At 42.6% G+C, this 18,408-nt stretch overlaps 1 pseudogene; it reads right to left on the reverse strand.

Moving 5' to 3' along the window:
• Positions 1-831: 831 nt before the first annotated feature.
• The window catches only part of LOC149457926 (uncharacterized), a 123,061-nt pseudogene continuing 105,484 nt past the window's right edge, over positions 832-18,408 (reverse strand).

Raw genomic sequence — 18,408 nt, forward strand, 5'->3', positions numbered from 1 at the left:
GAAAAAAAACGACAAAACAAACACTATTGTCTGTCAGTATTTAATACAGGTAGTTCATGTCTCCAAATTTCTGTGCTTATACTACATTTTAGACAAAGGCCTTACCTTCCCATGTACAGTATGCTGTCTACCATTGCTAGTATTCCCAGCAACAGCATAATGTGTTAAGTTAACTTTTCTGGATTGTATTCTAAATATACTTTGTGTGCATTTTATAAATATGATTTCTGTTTATTTTCAGCTATGGCCCAGAAATTTACATCTCCTGCATTTTTGCCACAATTTATTGACATGCTCCGTGATATGCCATGCCTGTGGAAGGTTAAATCCAAAGAATATTCAAATCACTTGATGCGTGATGAGACATACAAAAAATTGGTACAATTATGTACTACAGTTTATCCACTTGCTGATGAGGTGTATGTAAAGCACGAGATTGCCAACCTGCGCACAATCTTTAAAAAGGAACTAAACATAATTGAGGATTCCAAGAAATCTGGTGCAGGGGTCGATGATGTTTATGTGCCACGGTTATGGTATTTTGATAGCCTGCTCTTCTTAGCTGACTCTGATGTTTCAAGAGAGTCACATTGCTCCTTGCAGCCAGGTCCCTCAAACGACACATCCAACGTGTCCTTGTCACCTCTATCACAGGTGGACCTTGATATACCAGAGGCACAGGAAATTGAAATAAAACATCTATATTTGCAATGTATATACATATGTACCCAGAAAATGAACAATTAAAGCACTGACAACAATCTCACAACTATATTTAATAGTTATATACACACATACACAGTATCATCAATTCAGATGTAGTATATATATTTACACCACATTATCCTGCCAAGACACTGCACCATTCCCCACAAAATAATGCTTATAATTCACACGGTTTTGACGTCCTGTCATTGTGGGCAAAACAAGTCGTACACTAGCCAAGTTTTCTAGGCCACCATTATCATATCTCCATTCTCCAAGCAGAAGTTCACCACTTAAGAGATCTTCTCTATCCAGTGATACTGGTGGCATATAGGCCATGGTAGTACACCTCAAAAAATTATGAAGCAAGCAGCAGCTCTCCACAATTGCATCAATTGTGTCTATGTCCACATTGATGGGGGTGTGGAAAATGCAGAACCGACTTGCCATTATACCAAATGCATTTTCAACCATGCGCCTTGTGACAGCTGGTAGTTGAACACTTTTTGTTCATGAGTCATATTTCTCCATGGGAATGGTTTCAACATATGATCATGCAAAGAAAACGCATCATCTCCAGCAAAGATGAAATTCAGTCCTTCAACTGTCTCAACTAATGTGGGAAGATTTGGAAGTCCACTCTTCATTTTTTGTAGGAATTCAGTATGATCCATAACACCTCCATCAGAATTCTGGCCATTTTTACCAATACCAAGGTAGAGGAATTCATATTTTGCATTTACAATGGCCAACAGGATGATGCTGAAGAAGCTTTTGTAATTATAGTAATATGATCCTGAATGTGCAGGTGGTGGGATGCGCACATGTTTTCCATGTATGGCATCGCCACAGTTTGGAAAGTTCCAAAGGTCATGAAATTCTTTGGCAGTCTGCAGCTATTCTTGAGAGCTACTTGGAAACTGTAAAAGATAAAGATAAAAAATGTTTAATGTGTGTTTCTTGAACATTAAACATATTTTCACTGCTTTTTTGGAATAGGAAAGTGAAGGTACACAGAAAAGAACAAGCCCAGCATTGAGAATAAACAGAGGAAAAAAGAGAAAATCTACTGAGTATGACACAGCAACGTTTTTGAGACAATCATCTGCTGCCCTGGCTCAAAAGGAGGATGAATGTGACATATTTGCAAAACATATTGCACACAAGCTGCGTAAGATGACCCAACAGCAATGGGAAATAATTGATCCACTCATCTACAAACTTTTAATAATAGGTCAAAGGGAACAAGCAACCTATAATACAAAAATTGTTGGATATAATGCACTCAGTTCTAGCCAGACACTAATGTCTGCACAGAACAGTGTAACTATTATGCCCCATCCATCACAGGGTATTACAAACCCCTATCAATGTATGCCCCCTCTTTTCCACAATAGGCCCACCTATTCTCAGGCTAGGGACCCACAATCCCAAATTACTCCCCCCAATCTAATACAACTGCAAACTGGCAAATGCATGACCAAATGCAGAGTTCCTGGTCTCATGATGTGCAATACACAAACCTTTGAGACATTTGTTCTTTAGATATATGCCTAATGTTATTGTGCACTGTACAAAGTTTTGAATTTATTATATTTTGTTTGTATTTCAATTAATAAACTTTTTGCTAATTTTTAAATAATTATTATATAATATTAATCCCTTACCCTCCAGAGGGTCCTTCCTGACCTGGCCATTTTTTGCGTTACGGCGCTGTGGTATTTGACTGGCAATTTTGCGTTCATGTAACACTGCACCAAAATTACATTTTAGGCCTTTTGTGACAGGAATAGAGCTTTCTTTCTGTGGTATTTGATCACTGGTGCTTATTTTTTTTCTGGGGGGGGAAGGGTTCTAAAAATATAAATACACCGACATTTGGATACAAAAAACAGATATTTTGCTATTACACATGTCCAGTAAAACCCACAAGATTTATTATAGTAAATGGTAAATTATACCTAAAAATAGTCAGCTTTCAGCACATTGGATATTGCTGCACACGTTTCTGAGATTATCCTGCCCAAGGACTGTGCTGATATACCAGTTGAAAACTTGAGGTCTTCATAGGATCTTCCCGTTGCTAGGTAAAGGACGGTTGCTATGAGCCTTTCCTCAGCGCTGGTGGATTTGCGCATGAAAGAGTCTGTCTTCTTGATGTGTGGTCCAACCATGTTAGGAGGAGCTCAAACGACTGCTGTGACATTCTTAAATAGTTTTTGTAATCGTTGGGATTGTTTTCTTATAAATTTGACAGCAGATTCATGTGGGAAAACATGGCCTTTGAAGAAGCCAGTCTTTGGACCATACTCTGCTCATCCTTTTTTTTTCTGTTTTTGCTCCTCCAGTGCTACCAAGCCAAGCACCATTATGGCAATTTTTCATTTGGAGATGTTGCTGGGCATTTTCGTGCAATATCGACGGATTTTACGTGGGTGCGAAACAATTGCGATGTTCGTTCAGTTAGCCTCTCTGTATAGTGGGGGAGGGTCTGAAAGGTCAAAAATTACATCATTTCCTGCTATATGTGATGAACTTTATGACTTGGTCGGCCAATTTTCAAAATCATTGCTGGCACCATCGGATTACAGAACGAACAACGTTTCGATTTTCGGATGAAAAAGCGCTCAAAATTCGAACCATGTATGGTCTGCATAAAGCTGGCCATACATTATACAATTTTCCTTTAGATTTACAAAAAAGTATATCATAGAGCAGGGCCCTTGATCCCCTCATGTTTTGCATTGTATTGGTATTGTTCTGTCACATGTTCTGTCCCCCTCTGTAATGTACTGCTCTGAGCGAACTATTGTCGCTTTATAAATACTGTATAATAATAATAATAATAATATGAGGTCAAACGCAAACAACACTTTCAGTTGTGTCCAATTAGGCAGGCCCTTGCACTACATAGTTAGTTGAAGGTAAATCTAAAGGAAATTGTAGAGAAAATTGTAAGAAAATTGTATAATGTATGGCCAGCCTTAGGAGCATAGCTAGATTTTAGACAACAAAATCCTAATTAAAAAGAATTAAACTACAGGTGAGTCTTATCATTCATTAAACAGGTGTCCAGCAGGCAGTTGATTATAAAAGGGTGTTACTTAACTACTTGCCAACCGCAGATAGCCGAATGACGGCTACACTGCAGCCGGCCAGTTCTGGGAGGGCGTCATATGACGTCTTCCCAGAACACGCTCTCCTGATCGCCCCCGGGGGCGCGCACCCAGCGATCTCCGTGATGTGGTAAAAGGCCAATCACAGCGGCCTTTTACCACGTGATCAGCTGTGTCCAATGAAACGCTGATCACCGGGAAATGCAATTGCCGGTTCTCGGCTGCACTTTCCTCACGCTGTCAGAGCAGGGATCAGCACCAATCATCAGGGCACTGATGATCAGTGCCCTGATGATCGGTGCCCAGCAGTGCCACCCACCAGTTCTGCCCACCTGTGCCCAGCAGTGCACCCACCTGTGCCCAGCAGTGCCACCCAGCAGTGCCACCTACCTGTGCCCAGAAGTGCCACCTACCTGTACCCAGCAGTGCCACCCACCTGTGCCCACCCACCTGTGCCCACCAGTCCCACCCACCAGTTCTGCCCACCTGTGCCCAGCAGTGCATCCACCTATGCCCAGCAGTGCCACCCAGCAGTGCCACCTACCTGTGCCCAGAAGTGCCAGCCGCCTGTGCCCACCAGTGCCACCCACCTGGGCCCACCAGTGCCACCCACCAGTGCCCATCAATTCAGTGCTGCCAGTCAGTGCCACCAGTCAGTGCCCATCGGTTGTGCCAGTCAGTGCCCAGCAGTTGCGCCAGTCAATGCCTAGCAGTGCCGCCAGTCAGTGCCGCCTATCCGTGACACCTCATTACTGCTGCCTATCAGTGCCGCCTAACCGTGCCACCTCATTAGTGCTGCCTATCAGTGCCTATCAGTGCTGCCTATCAATGCCGCCTATCAGTGCCCATCAGTGCTGCCTCATCAACTCACATCAGTGAAGGAGAAAGATTACCTGTTTGAAAAATTTTATAATGGAAACAAAGAAAAATTTTTTTTTCAAATATTTTGCCTTTTTTTGTTTATAGCGCAAAAAGTAAAGTGCCCAGCGGCAGTACCACCAAAAGAAAGCTCTATTAGTGAGAAAGAAATGATAAAAATTTCATATGGGTACAATCTTGCATGACCGCGCTATTGTCAATCAAAGTGCAACAGCGCTGAAAGCTGAAAATTGGCCTGGTAAAGAAGGGGGTATAAGTGTCCGGTAGGCAAGTGGTTAACAAAGAAAGCCCCTTCCCATTTCATGCTGTTAGTAATGGCACCACATGGAAGAGAAATGTCATGAGGCCTGAGAAAGATAATAATTTCTTTACACAAGAAAGGTAAAAGCTACAAGAAGATCAGCAAAGCTTTACTCATCAGTATGAATACCGTAGCAAAAGTGATACAAAAATTTAACAAAGGTGGAACTGCAACCATCTCAGAGATTTCCAGGCTGTCCACGGAAGTTAACATCTCGACAGGAGCATCTTCTGATGAGAAGGGTTCAAGAAAATCGCCATGCAGGTTCACTGCAGTTTAGCTAAAGAAGTAGAACCAAACTGGGGTAATTGTTTCCTGTGACATGATAAGGCGTACACTGCAGAGGAGTGACATGCATGGGTGTCGTGCATGAAGGAAGCCTCTCCTAAAGCCCATGCACAAAAAATGCCCCATATGACGCTCTGAGGAAGAGGCAAGTCCTTGAAACGCGTCAGCTATTGGATGTCTGCACTCCCCATTGCGGACTGTTACTCAGCGCGGTGTTGACTCAGCTGTTCTTTTATGATGTGCCTTGCCTTTATTCTCATTTGTGAGTACAACACCTATAATATTTCTTATTAAACATTTTTTATGGTAATGCACTAGGCCTGTGCACCCTCTCTTTGTTCTTTCCTCATACAAAAAATGCCCGCCTAGAATTTGCCAGGGCCCATGCTGAAAAAGAAGAAGACTACTGAGACTCTGTACGTTTACCGCTGCTCAAGGTAGAGAGACTCCTAATCTCCAAGCAAAGCTCCTCCTGTAGGTGCCAGCCCAGCTCGTGTGCTGTATAGATGAGAACAAACAATGTCCGATCGGCTACACTCCAAACAATCCACTTTATTGAACCAAGATAAAACCAATACAGACAGTGGAAATACAGTGGGGGACTGGAAGGTAAATGCATTTCATGCTAAAGACAGCGCTTATTCATTACCACACTACTTGGACTCTGTGATGAGACTAAGATACTGTAAATGTTTTTGAAACTGATGGCTTCAAAACTGTATAGCGTCGCAAAGGTGAGGAGTACACAGAAAAATGCATGGTGCCTACAGTGAAACATGGTGGTGGCAGTGTCCTTCTGTGGGGCTGCATGAGTGCGGCTGGTGCTCGGGAGCTTCATTTTATTGCTGGTATCTTACATTCTCAGATGTACTGCTCTATATTGAAAGAGAAGATGCTACCATCACTCGTGCCCTTGGTCATTGCGCACTTTTCCAACATGACAATGATCCAAAACAAACATCTAAGGCAACTGTTGCATTTCTGAAGAACAGGGTGAAAGTGATTCATTGGCCAAGTATGTCTCCTGATCTGAACCCAATTGAATACCTATGGGGAATTCAGAAGAGAGAAGTTGAGCATCACCCTCCATCCAGCATCCAGGCTCTGGAAAAAGAAGAATGGAAAAAGATAGATGTTGCAATATGTCACCAATTTGTTCATTCCATGCCTAGAAGACTTGGTGCTGTCCTTACAAATCATGGAGGTCATACAAAATACCAGATGTAGTAGTTTTTGTTGTGGGGTGTATTCATGTTTGCATCAACTAATTTGATTAAAACTGAAGATTTTGTAATCTAAGTTATATTATTAACCTTTCTTTCATGTAATGAGCTAAACAAATGTTCTATAAAACTCAGTTTTGTCAAAAGTTTGGAAATTGTTCTTGTGTTCATTGAGATATTGATTAAAATCTTACTTTTCAAAAGGGGTATATTCATTTACGTTGAGCACCATATATACAGTTGCAAGAAAAAGTATGTGAACCCCTTGGGATTACGTGGAGTTTTGCATGAATTGGGCATAAAATGTGCTCTGAACGTCATCTAGGTCACAACAATAGAAGAACACAGTCTGCTGAACATAATACTACACAAACATTAGATGTTGCCATGGTTTAATTGCACATAACATGTAAACATTCACAGTGCAGGGAGGAAAAAGTATGTGAACCTTTGGACTTAATAACTGGTTGACCCTCCTTTGGCAGCAATAACCTCAACCAAACGTTTCCTGTAGTTGCAGATCAGACCTGCACAACGATCTGGAGTCATTTTGGACCACTCCTCTTCACAAAACTGTTTCAGTGTAGCAATATTCTTGGGATGTCTGGTGTGAATCGCTCTCTTAAGGTCATGCCACAGCATTTCAATCGGGTTGAGGTCAGGACTCTGACTGGGCCACTCCAGAAGGCGTATTCTGTGCTGTTGCAGCCATTGTTTTGTTGAATGACTTGTATGCTTTGGGTCATTGTCCTGTTGCATCACCCATCCTCTGCGGAGCTTCAGTTGGCGGACAGACGGTCGTACGTACATTTTCCTGCAAAATGTCTTGATAAACTCTGGAATTCATTTTCCCATCAATGACAACAATCCGTCCAGGCCCTGAGGCAGCAAAGCAACCCCAAATCATGATGCTCCCTCCGCCATGTTTCACAGTGGGGATGAGGTTTTGATGTTGGTGTGCTGTGCCTTTTTTTCTCCACACATAGTGTTGTGTGTTCTTCCCAAACAACTCCATCTTGGTTTCATCTGTCCACAGTATATTTTGCCAGTAGTGCTGTGGAACATCCAGGTGCTCTTTTGCAAACTTCAAACGTGCTGCAATCTTCTTTTTGGCCAGCAATGGCTTCCTCCGTGGTGTCCTCCCATGTACTCCATTCTTGTTTAATGTTTTCCTTATTGTAGATGTGTCAACAAAAATGTTAGCATGTGCCAGAGATTTCTGTAGGTCTTTAGCTGACACTCTGGGATTCTTCTTTACCTCATGCAGCATTCTGCGCTGTGCTCTTGCAGTCATTTTTACAGGATGACCACGCCTAGGGAGAGTAGCAACAGTGCTAAACTTTCTCCATTTGTAGACAGTCTGTCTTACCATGGACACATGAACATCAAGGCTTTTGGAGATACTTTTGTAACCCTTTCCAGCTTCATGCAAGTCAACAATTCTTGATCGTAGGTCTTCTGAGAGCTCTTTTCTGCGAGGCATGGTTCACATCAGACAGTGCTTCTTGAAACCAGTAAACCCAAAACAGGTGTGTGTTTTCTAAGGGCAGGACAGCTGTCAGCAACAGATCCAATATCATCACACTGATTGGAGTCAAGGTTGGCTCACTCCTGGCTCCAATTAGCTCTGGGAGAAGTCATTAAGCTAGGGCCTCACATACTTTTCCTCCCTGCACTGTGAATGTTTACATGTTATGTGCAATTAAACCATGGCAACATCTAATGTTTGTGTAGTATTATGTTCAGCAGACTGTGTTCTTCTATTGGTGTGACTTAGATGACGTTCAGAGCACATTTTATGCCCAATTCATGCAAAACTCCACGTAATCCCAAGGGGTTCACATACTTTTTCTTGCAACTGTATAGAACAGCAACAAATATTAAAACAGATATACAAATTATTATCTCAATTCAAGCAAGATGGAAACCCAAGCGACAATCCCAGCCCTGCTACCATCTAGTCACCGTAGAGGTGAGGAAAAGCCAAGGAAGGGCATGGGTGGAAAGTTTCAAAAGGCAAACATACAATCTATGAAACCACGTGTATCTCTCATGAAATGTCCACCAAGCATCACTCAGGTAAAGGAAGGTATTAAAGGTAGCCTCATCCCCAGGAGGATGCCAGCTATGTGGGGGGAAGTTTCCTTTGTTACCTTACAGATTTTTTTATGGGAAAGGCTACTCTGCCCTGTTTTATTTGCTACATCCTACATCTACCTAGTTATACTGTTAGATGTGCCTCCACGCTCGTCCACAGGGAGGCCCCACACTGTGAACATAGCCCACTAGTCCTGTTTTTTTAGCTGTCCTGAAGAAGTGGATCTACCCACATGTAGAGGAATATTGTATCCCCTTAACAGTCCCCATTCTGACACCAGGACAGATGTTTATTGAGGCTTGTTAGCCCCACTAGAACATGGTATAAAATACTGATTAATGGGACTGATTTATGCAGAGGATTACATTTTTTTTTAATATATTTTCTATATTTAACAATGATGCTCCTATATGTTAGCTGTCAATAAAAATACTGATGTTTTGTGCTAAACAACCTATGTGTAATCCATGAGTACCTCAAAAGTCCATTTCTTTCTCTTATTTTGAATATTTTATGATACATGATAGGATGTGGTACCCATTTGTCTCACACATCCACTATTTATGTAACATATATATATATATATGTAATGTAAAAAAATACTCCAAGCTCAAAGGCATATCAATTAAACCTCTTATGCTAGGTTGTTGTATAAAAAAGTCAGTGTATGTACAGTATGTATTAGAGCTCATCATTGGAATCTGTTTCCCAAGCACAAGCATTATGGGATCTTGTATGATGACTAGCTCCTGAAGCTCAGCACAGACACACAAAGATCCATGCATGCACAGTTCAATACCCCAATGTCTACAGTCCACTTGATGTGGTTTTATTCCTTTAATTCTGCATATGCACATTAAGAAATGCTAACTAAAAGAACCCATAAAACAGCTGAAATAAAAATCTAATTTTTGCACATGGTGTGCTTTCAGACTCTAATGTGTACATTCAATAGAAATCAACCATTGTTGATAAACGTACGAGTGCGTGCTCGAGAATATTATATTCCTTGAGCTCAGGAGTCTCTTGTTCAGATGGATCAATGCTTGATCTTATGCACCTACCTGTGATTCTGGCTCAATATGTTAATGCAAATAGCACACTGGTGCTTATTTATAAGAACTAGTGGAGTATAAGTACATCTTTACATATAATGTGTGTTGTGGTGCACTGCTTTAAAAAAAGGTGCAGGTAACGTTTAGTCCATTGATGTGTGTTGGCTGTTCATTCTAAATGAATGGGTTGTCTTAACACAACGCACATTAAACTAAAAAAGCTCCAATTTCTGGGGAAATTGTGTGAAGTGTTCTTGCCTCCACCAGTAGTCTACAACTGGAGTGGGCGGAGTAACTGGGTGGAGTGGCTTGAGTAACTGTTGTGTGATTGGAATGGCTGGAATAACTGTGAAAAGGTCATTGGGTGGCCTGCGTTGCAAACAAATGGTCATATTGTGAAAACTATCAGGACTATGGCTTAGCCGTGGACATTTTTAGTGGCAGCAGGGATAGCTGAACATTTTGATATAAGATTTGTGTAGGTGGGCTGGAAAATTAGGGAGTGATGGCAGTTTAGAAATCATGTCCTGATTTTTCAGCTCCCACTCTAGTTTTGAACATTCCGCCATTCATTCCTATAGGACCAATTTCACCACAAAACCGCCGACATTTCGTGAACCATTCGGCGAAACGTTCCACAAAGTAATAGCACACCAATCGGGAACAATCCGCACGTTTCGGTATATTACGGTCTATGTAGTGTAAAAACTGTGGGAGGAGTTAGGGTGGTAAATTTGGCTATAATAATAAGAATATATATGTGAGATAACAGTAAGTGGTCTTGCCATGGAAGAACACTTAATTTAAAAATACTGTACATATGCAGTAATGCACTGCAATAGACTGACCAAATGTGATAGGGACCAGGATTTAATTGGCTGTTATGTATTACAGTAATTAACACAATATCTGCATTTAACATTTTCTTATACAAGTATATCTAAAGCCAAAAGTTTGTATCATACATTTTTGGATAGAGTTGAGAAGGGTTACAATTCCTGTAAGGTTTTTTTTTGCCAGTAATATTTTGAAGCTGCCCTTGTTGACCTTTCCTTTTCAAAATGCTATTGAGCTGGCTACAGATAGAATGGCTTCAACATAATCACTGACTCCAAACAAATATACAGATCAGCTGCATATGTTTTCCAGGGCAGATAAAACACTAGTGGAAGAGAAAGCAAGAATATTAATATGTTTGGAAGCAGTTCAGCAATGGATAACCCCACAAATATAGATTTTCTTTAGAGCCTATTCACACCTGCAGCTGCATTGCAACACCGCCACTGGTGTACGGTGGGATGCAGTGGAATGACAGCAGTGCCGATGTGCTGATTGCAGTGCGCCACAGTTTCCTTTTTAAAAAAAAATTAACTTTATTGAAATGTCACCCAGTGACATTTCATTAAGTTCTATTGGCCTCTGCATGGTCTGCGGCAGTGGATTGCTTCGCATTGCACTGCGCTTGAAAAATGTATGGCTTACCGTACTTTTTTTCAGGGCAAACCACCTAGGTAGGAGACATTTTGCCTTGTCTTGCCGTGGGACTGTGATGGGACAGCGCTGGAATAGTCACCTAATGCTGTACTACCACGCCTGGTGTGAATACACCCTTAAGGTTGTTAAAGAATATGTCTATCCAACATTTCATACTCCTGATATGTGCCTGCTGTACCATGTACTTGTACGAAGAAGTATTGTTTTCTTTGTATTGCTTCTTTTGTGTGAAATCCCTGGTGTTCCCACTGGTCCCTCTGCATTCCTATTTAAAACTGACCACACTAGGCATGGGAGCACAGCATACTTGATATGCCAGGTAAGAGATGACCCTGGTGGTTGTGCAATTCCTGGCTGTGTTTACAAATGTCTGACACAGTTAAACCTCTGCTGCCATCAGCTCAACCTAGGCAAAACCCACTGCCTGGAGATCAGGAATTGCTTTTTAATAATAAAAGTTATAGCTTTTTGAAAAATGATCATTTGCCCTGAATGGGCAAAGTGGAAGTCTCTTTAAGTTGCAGATAGAACAGCTCTAATATTGTAATCTATGGCACATTTCCCTAGCTGCTTTACAGGTCTGCAAATTATTGCTACATGTAAGAAATGTTTTCCTTTTCCTCTCAAGATGTTTAGTCTGGAGAGCAGAGAAAGTTATTTTGTGATTTGTTTAGTTGACATGCATCTAAAATTCAGTGACATTTTCCTAATTGCAGATTTTTGTTGTATTTCTCCAAGACTGAGCAATTCGGCTGGTGCTGAATGATTTTCCCTGCACTCATGCAGAGTCAACATGCTGTGATTCTCCAGCTAAATATTGTGGCGACAACTTTGGGGGATAATTGCAGAGCTTTCACAAAAATGTTTCTTTCCAATTTTTGGGCAGAATTTATATAGATATATTACTTTAAGAGAAAATAATGAGATGAAATAACCTGGGTAGTTGTTAGCATTCGACATTGGCAACTTGTTCTTTTTTAACAAAGAACACTGTGACTTTTGGGGAAAATAAAATTAACGTAAAAGACATAAAAGTTATTTTTTTTTCTGCACTGTATTAACATGCATAGATGCTTTATATGAAAAGAGCAAAGGCGGGAATTGGATGTACATTGCTTGGCTCTATGAGCCTGCATCTTTAAAAACCAAGACAATGGCAGGTTATTTCTTAACTGCAGTACAATGCTGAGTGCATCACAGTTTACGATAGGATGAGCCTCAGTTTGTGGTTGGACATTTAGTTCACAATACATGTATTTCAGTTGCTTTTTTTTGCATCCAAAATGCACAGAAAGTAGGTTATATGGTTGTCAATGTACAGTCAGGTCCATAAATATTGGGACATCGACACAATTCTAATATTTTTGGCTCTATACACCGCCACAATGGATTTGAAATGAAACAAACAAGATGTGCTTTAACTGCAGACTGTCAGCTTTAATTTGAGGGTATTTACATCCAAATCAAATGAACGGTGTAGGAATTACAACAGTTTGCATATGTGCCTCCCACTTGTTAAGGGACCAAAAGTAATGGCACAGTTGGCTTCTCCGCTGTTCCATGGACAAGTGTGTGTTATTCCCTCATTATCCTAATTACAATGAGCAAATAAAAGGTCCAGAGTTCATTTCAAGTGTGCTATTTGCATTTGGAATCTGTTGCTGTCAACTCTCAAGATGAGATCCAAAGAGCTGTCCCTATCAGTGAAGCCATCATTAGGCTGAAAAAACAAATCAAACCCATCAGAGAGATAGCAAAAACATTAGGCGTGGCCAAAACAACTGTTTGGAACATTCTTAAAAAGAAAGAACGCACCGGTAAGCTCAGCAACACCAAAAGACCCGGAAGACCACGGAAAACAACTGTGGTGGATGAGCGAAGAATTCTTTCCCTGGTGAAGAAAACACCCTTCACAACAGTTGGCCAGATCAAGAACACTCATCAGGAGGTAGGTGTCAAAGTCACCAATCAAGAGAAGACTTCACCAGAGTGAATACAGAGGGTTCACCACAAGATGGAAACCATTGGTGAGCCTCAAAAACAGGAAGGCCAGATTAGAGTTTGCCAAACGACATGTAAAAAAGCCTTCACAGTTCTGGAACAACATCCTATGGACAGATGAGACCAAGATCAACTTGTACCAGAGTGATGGGAAGAGAAGAGTATGGAGAAGGAAAGGAACTGCTCATGATCCTAAGCATACCACCTCATCAGTGAAGCATGGTGGTGGTAGTGTCATGGCGTGGGCATGTATGGCTGCCAATGGAACTGCTTCTCTTGTATTTATTGATGATATGACTGCTGACAGAAGCAGCCGGATGAATTGGGAAGTGTTTCGGGAATATTATCTGCTCATATTCAGCCAAATGCTTCACAACTCATTGGACGCTTCACAGTGCAGATGGACAATGACCCAAAGCAGACTGCAAAAGCAACCAAAGAAGTGGAATGTTCTGCAATGGCCAAGTCAATCACCTGACCTGAATCCGATTGAGCATGCATTTCACTTGCTGAAGACAAAACTGAAGGGAAAATGCCCCAAGAACAAGCAGGAACTGAAGACAGTTGCAGTAGAGGCCTGGCAGAGCATCACCAGGGATGAAACCCAGCGTCTGGTGATGTCTATGCGTTCCAGACTTCAGGCTGTAATTGACTGCAAAGGATTTGCAACCAAGTATTAAAAAGGGAAAGTTTGATTTATGATTATTATTCTGCCCCATTACTTTTGGTCCCTTAACAAGTGGGAGGCACATATGCAAACTGTTGTAATTCCTACACCGTTCACCTGATTTGGATGTAAATGCCCTCAAATTAAAGCTGACAGTCTGCAGTTAAAGCACATCTTGTTCATTTCATTTCAAATCCATTGTGGCGGTGTATAGAGCCAAAAATGTTAGAATTGTGTCCATATCCCAATATTTATGGACCTGACTGTATAAGTTCACATCAGTGCTTGCAGTTCTAGTGTGTTCCAGTTGCAGAACAAAAAGTAGAACATGCTGCATTTTTTCTGCACAGTAATGTACTGAATATGGTAAAAAGCATCAAAACTGCATAAGAATGCACTAAAATGCACCAAAAATGCACTGGAACGCACATGTCCCTATTTAAATTGAGGAGAGGGAAAAAATAAACTGGAATGCATAAAAAATGCATAAAAATGCACTGGAATGCATAAAAAAAGTGCATGTGGGAACGCATCTGGACTGCATTTCTATAGTGTGAACTGACCCTTAAGGAGCAGCAGTATGAGGTCATCCCAATGCTCTCTTATCCTATAAGTGTGTCCCAAGACTTCACTGTGCAATGTTGTGGTTAACTGAGAGCTGGCCCTCCCTATCCAGTATGTGCTACTGTGCAGAGGACAATAAAAATTCAGGTGGTTATTCTCATAAAAACACAAAATCCAAGAACACATTTTAATCAGTATTATTTTGTCAGGGAAATACCAAATATTTATATTTATTTTATATCCTCATATCCTGCAGGTGGTGTTCTCAAATCAAGGTGGTGCTCTCAAAATAAGTCTATTGTTTACATAGGTCAATAGCTCAGGTTGAAATGTACAAGCTAAAAAGGTGAACTGTGCTGTGTCATTATAAAACCCATAGGGGAGGGGTTGATTTACTAAAACAGGTGAGTGCAAAATCTGGTGCAGTTGTGCATTGCAAGCAATCAGCTTCCAGTTTTTTTGTCAAAGCTTAATCGAACAAGCTGAAGTTAGAAGCTGATTGGCTGCCATGTTTGTTCTCCAGTTTTAGTAAATCAACCCCATAGTGTCAATAATTGTCATTTAAAACACATGAACCTGGATGATTCAATTAGAGAGAATGTTTGGAGCAGGGCCCTCCTATCCCTCTTGTATTGAACTGTATTGTTCCTGTATTGTCTCCCATTATATTGTGAGGCGCTGAGCAAACTGTTGGCGCTATATAAATCCTGTACAATGATATAATAATAATAATGTTTTCTGAATGACAAATTTCCTGTTTCATAAGTATGCCACTTATAGTGTATGTAAACTCCAATAATCAACTTCCATATTTTTGTACCTCTGGCCTGTTAATTAACCCCTTCCCTGCCTGACCATCTCCAGGCCCTTTAAGAGTTCTAAAAGGAAGAGGAGGTAGAGGTGGGCATTTGGGTTGTGTGACCACTGTGATTGGCTGTTACAGCAGTCACATGGTTGGACAGCTCCTGAACACAAGTATGAAATCGGGAGCTTACTGATCCCTGGCGGCTACCATCCTGGAAGTGTGTATGGAGTGTGCTCTCAGCACGGTAAGTTGTTTACACAGGGCTACATATATGCGGCCACTCAGCGTTAAGGCCCATTCGCTGAGCTGCCGCATATATGCGCATAGCCAGCGTGAAGAGGTTAAAACATTGAAAGTGTTCTGTTACATCTGTTCAATAAGTACAAAATAAATATCTTTTGATCCTGCCTGAAAATGTGTTTACTGGTAGTCAAAGTCATGGAAAACAAATGCCGCCACGGTGCTCCCTCAGGTAAGAAAGAATGCTGGAATATATTACTTTTTGCTCTTAGGTTTACATACCCATCACATACACCTGAAATTATATGGGGTGTGCTATCATAATCAACATGCTGAAATTTGCCCTGGGGTGTGCTATCATATTCCTGTTGTGTTTAACAAGGACTGTAGCAATAGGATTCCTCCTAACTTATCTTATCACCACACTAAAACTACATTCTGGAAACGAGGGATCCCTTTCATCCTATCTCCAAATTTGGAATGAGTGGATTGATTTTGGAGTTTTGCTGCAAAACTACTGATTTTGCCATCAGCAGTGTTTGCAGCAAAGTGGAAACTCTCCACTTCTATTGCAAAAACGTTCCTCTTTGTCTGAACTTTGTGGAATAAATAACCAACAACGTTTACAGGAACAACCCTTTTGGCTACACCATGCCCACCCGAACCTCAACCATCAATCCAGTAAGACCCACAACCCTTCCTCACTAAATTTACAGAACATCTTAACCCTTCTCTGACCTGCTCCTCCCTATAGTCATGCAAATCCTATTTCCATTTCTTCTCTTGGTTTCGCATCCATGGGCCGGTTTAGGTATTGTGTGCCTCCTCGGACTCTGCGTTGCCCACCGACTATGGGGAGTACCTGGACGTATTTGATAAGGTACGCGCTAGTGCCTTACCTCCGCATCGTCCTTACGACTGCGCCATATCCTTGCAACCCGGTGCCACTCCTCCACGTGGCAGGGTGTACCCTCTCTCGGTTGCGGAGAATAAGGCCATGGAGCAATACATTATGGATGCGCTTTCTCGGGGGTACATTCATAAGTCTACTTCTCCAGCAGGAGCAGGTTTTTTTTTTGTAAGGAAGAAAGGTGGGGAATTGAGGCCTTGCATCGATTATAGGGGTCTCAATCGGATCACCATCAAGAATGCCTACCCAATTCCTTTGATTTCTGAGTTGTTCGACCGCCTTAAGGGAGCAACAGTCTTTACCAAACTTGACCTTAGGGCGGCGTGCAACCTCGTACGGATCAAACAGGGGGATGAGTGGAAGACCTCGTTTAACACCAGAACCGGGCACTATGAATACCTGGTGATGCCCTTTGGGTTGTGTAATGCGCCCGCAGTTTTTCAGGAATTCATAAACGATGTCCTTCGTGACTTGTTGCAGCAGTGCGTGGTGGTTTACCTGGATGACATCCTGGTTTACTCTACCTCCATGGAGTCCCATATCCAGGATGTCAAGCGGGTGCTGCAACGATTACGTGAGAACGAACTCTTTTGTAAGCTTGAGAAGTGCGAGTTCCATCGATCCCAAGTTGCCTTTTTGGGCTACATCATTTCCGCGGAGGGATTCTCCATGGACCCTCAGAAGGTTGCGGTGGTTCAGCAGTGGCCTCGTCCCAATGGTCTTCGGCCCATTCAGCGCTTTCTGGGTTTTGCCAACTACTATCGGAACTTCATCAGGAACTTCTCCACGTTGGCAAAGCCTCTCTCTGATCTAACCAAGAAGGGGAGTAACCCTCACGAGTGGCCATCCGAGGCCATTGTAGCTTTCGAGGCTCTGAAATCTGCCTTCGCTTTGGCTCCCATTCTTTCTCATCCCAATCCTGGGTTGCCCTTCATCCTCGAGGTTGATGCTTCCGAGACGGGAGTAGGGGCTCTCCTGTCTCAGCGTCGGTCGCCCGATGGACCCCTACTTCCCTGCGGGTTCTACTCCAGGAAGCTTTCCTCTGCAGAGTGCAACTACCAGATTGGAGATAGGGAGTTGTTGGCCATCATTCTGGCTCTCAAGGATTGGAGGCACCTGCTCGAGGGTTCCGCGGTTCCGGTCCTCATTCTTACCGATCACAAGAACCTGACTTATCTTTCGAAGGCCAAGAGATTGACACCTCGCCAGGCCAGATGGGCGCTGTTCTTGTCACGCTTCAGCTATGTGGTTTCCTATTTGCCTGGTACTCTGAGTTGTCCAGGGAGGACTCTGAGCCAACCTCGGTTATACCTCCAGATCAGATCCTGGCTGCCATTCGCACCAGTCTGACTTGTCCTCTTGGGGAGCAGATTTTGGCGGCTCAAACTGACGCTCCTTCCGAGAGGCCGGAGGGTAGATGTTTCGTACCCGAGGGATTGCGCACCCGCCTTCTGCGTACCTACCATAACTCCAAGACTGCTGGGCATCCGGGGAGGAACCAGTTGTGCTGGGTCGTCTCTCGTTTATTCTGGTGGCCAACTCTCCGTGCCGACATTGCCTCTTATGTAGCGGCATGTTCGATCTGTGCCCAGAATAAGTCTCCATGGCATCTCCCATTGGGTCTCCTGCAACCCATTCCCTATGGGGAGCGTCCTTGGTCACACCTGGGTATGGACTTTATTGTAGACCTCCCGGTGTCTCGGGGTCATAGGTCATTCTCATGGTCGTCGATCGCTTTTCCAAGATGTGCCATTGTATTCCACTCAGGAAATTACCTACAGCGCAAGAACTGGCCACGGTCTTTTCCAGGGAGATTTTTCGCCTGCATGGGTTGCCCAAGGTGATTGTCTCGGACCGCGGGAGTCAGTTCGTGTCCGGATTCTGGTGCGCCTTCTGCTCCCAGTTGGGTATTAGTCCTTCGGTGTTATATCTCGGACCATCAGGACGATTGGGCCGATCTCCTGCCTTGGGCAGAGTTTGCCAGGAACTCGGCGGTAAACTCCTCCTCCGGGATGTCTCCCTTCATGGCCAACTATGGGTTCCAACCCGCGGTATTACCTGA

This window comes from Staurois parvus, unplaced genomic scaffold (assembly GCF_062004578.1).
Source record: "Staurois parvus isolate SC_StPar_1 unplaced genomic scaffold, SC_StPar_1.0 ptg000299l, whole genome shotgun sequence".
Classification (NCBI taxonomy): Eukaryota; Metazoa; Chordata; class Amphibia; order Anura; family Ranidae; genus Staurois; species Staurois parvus.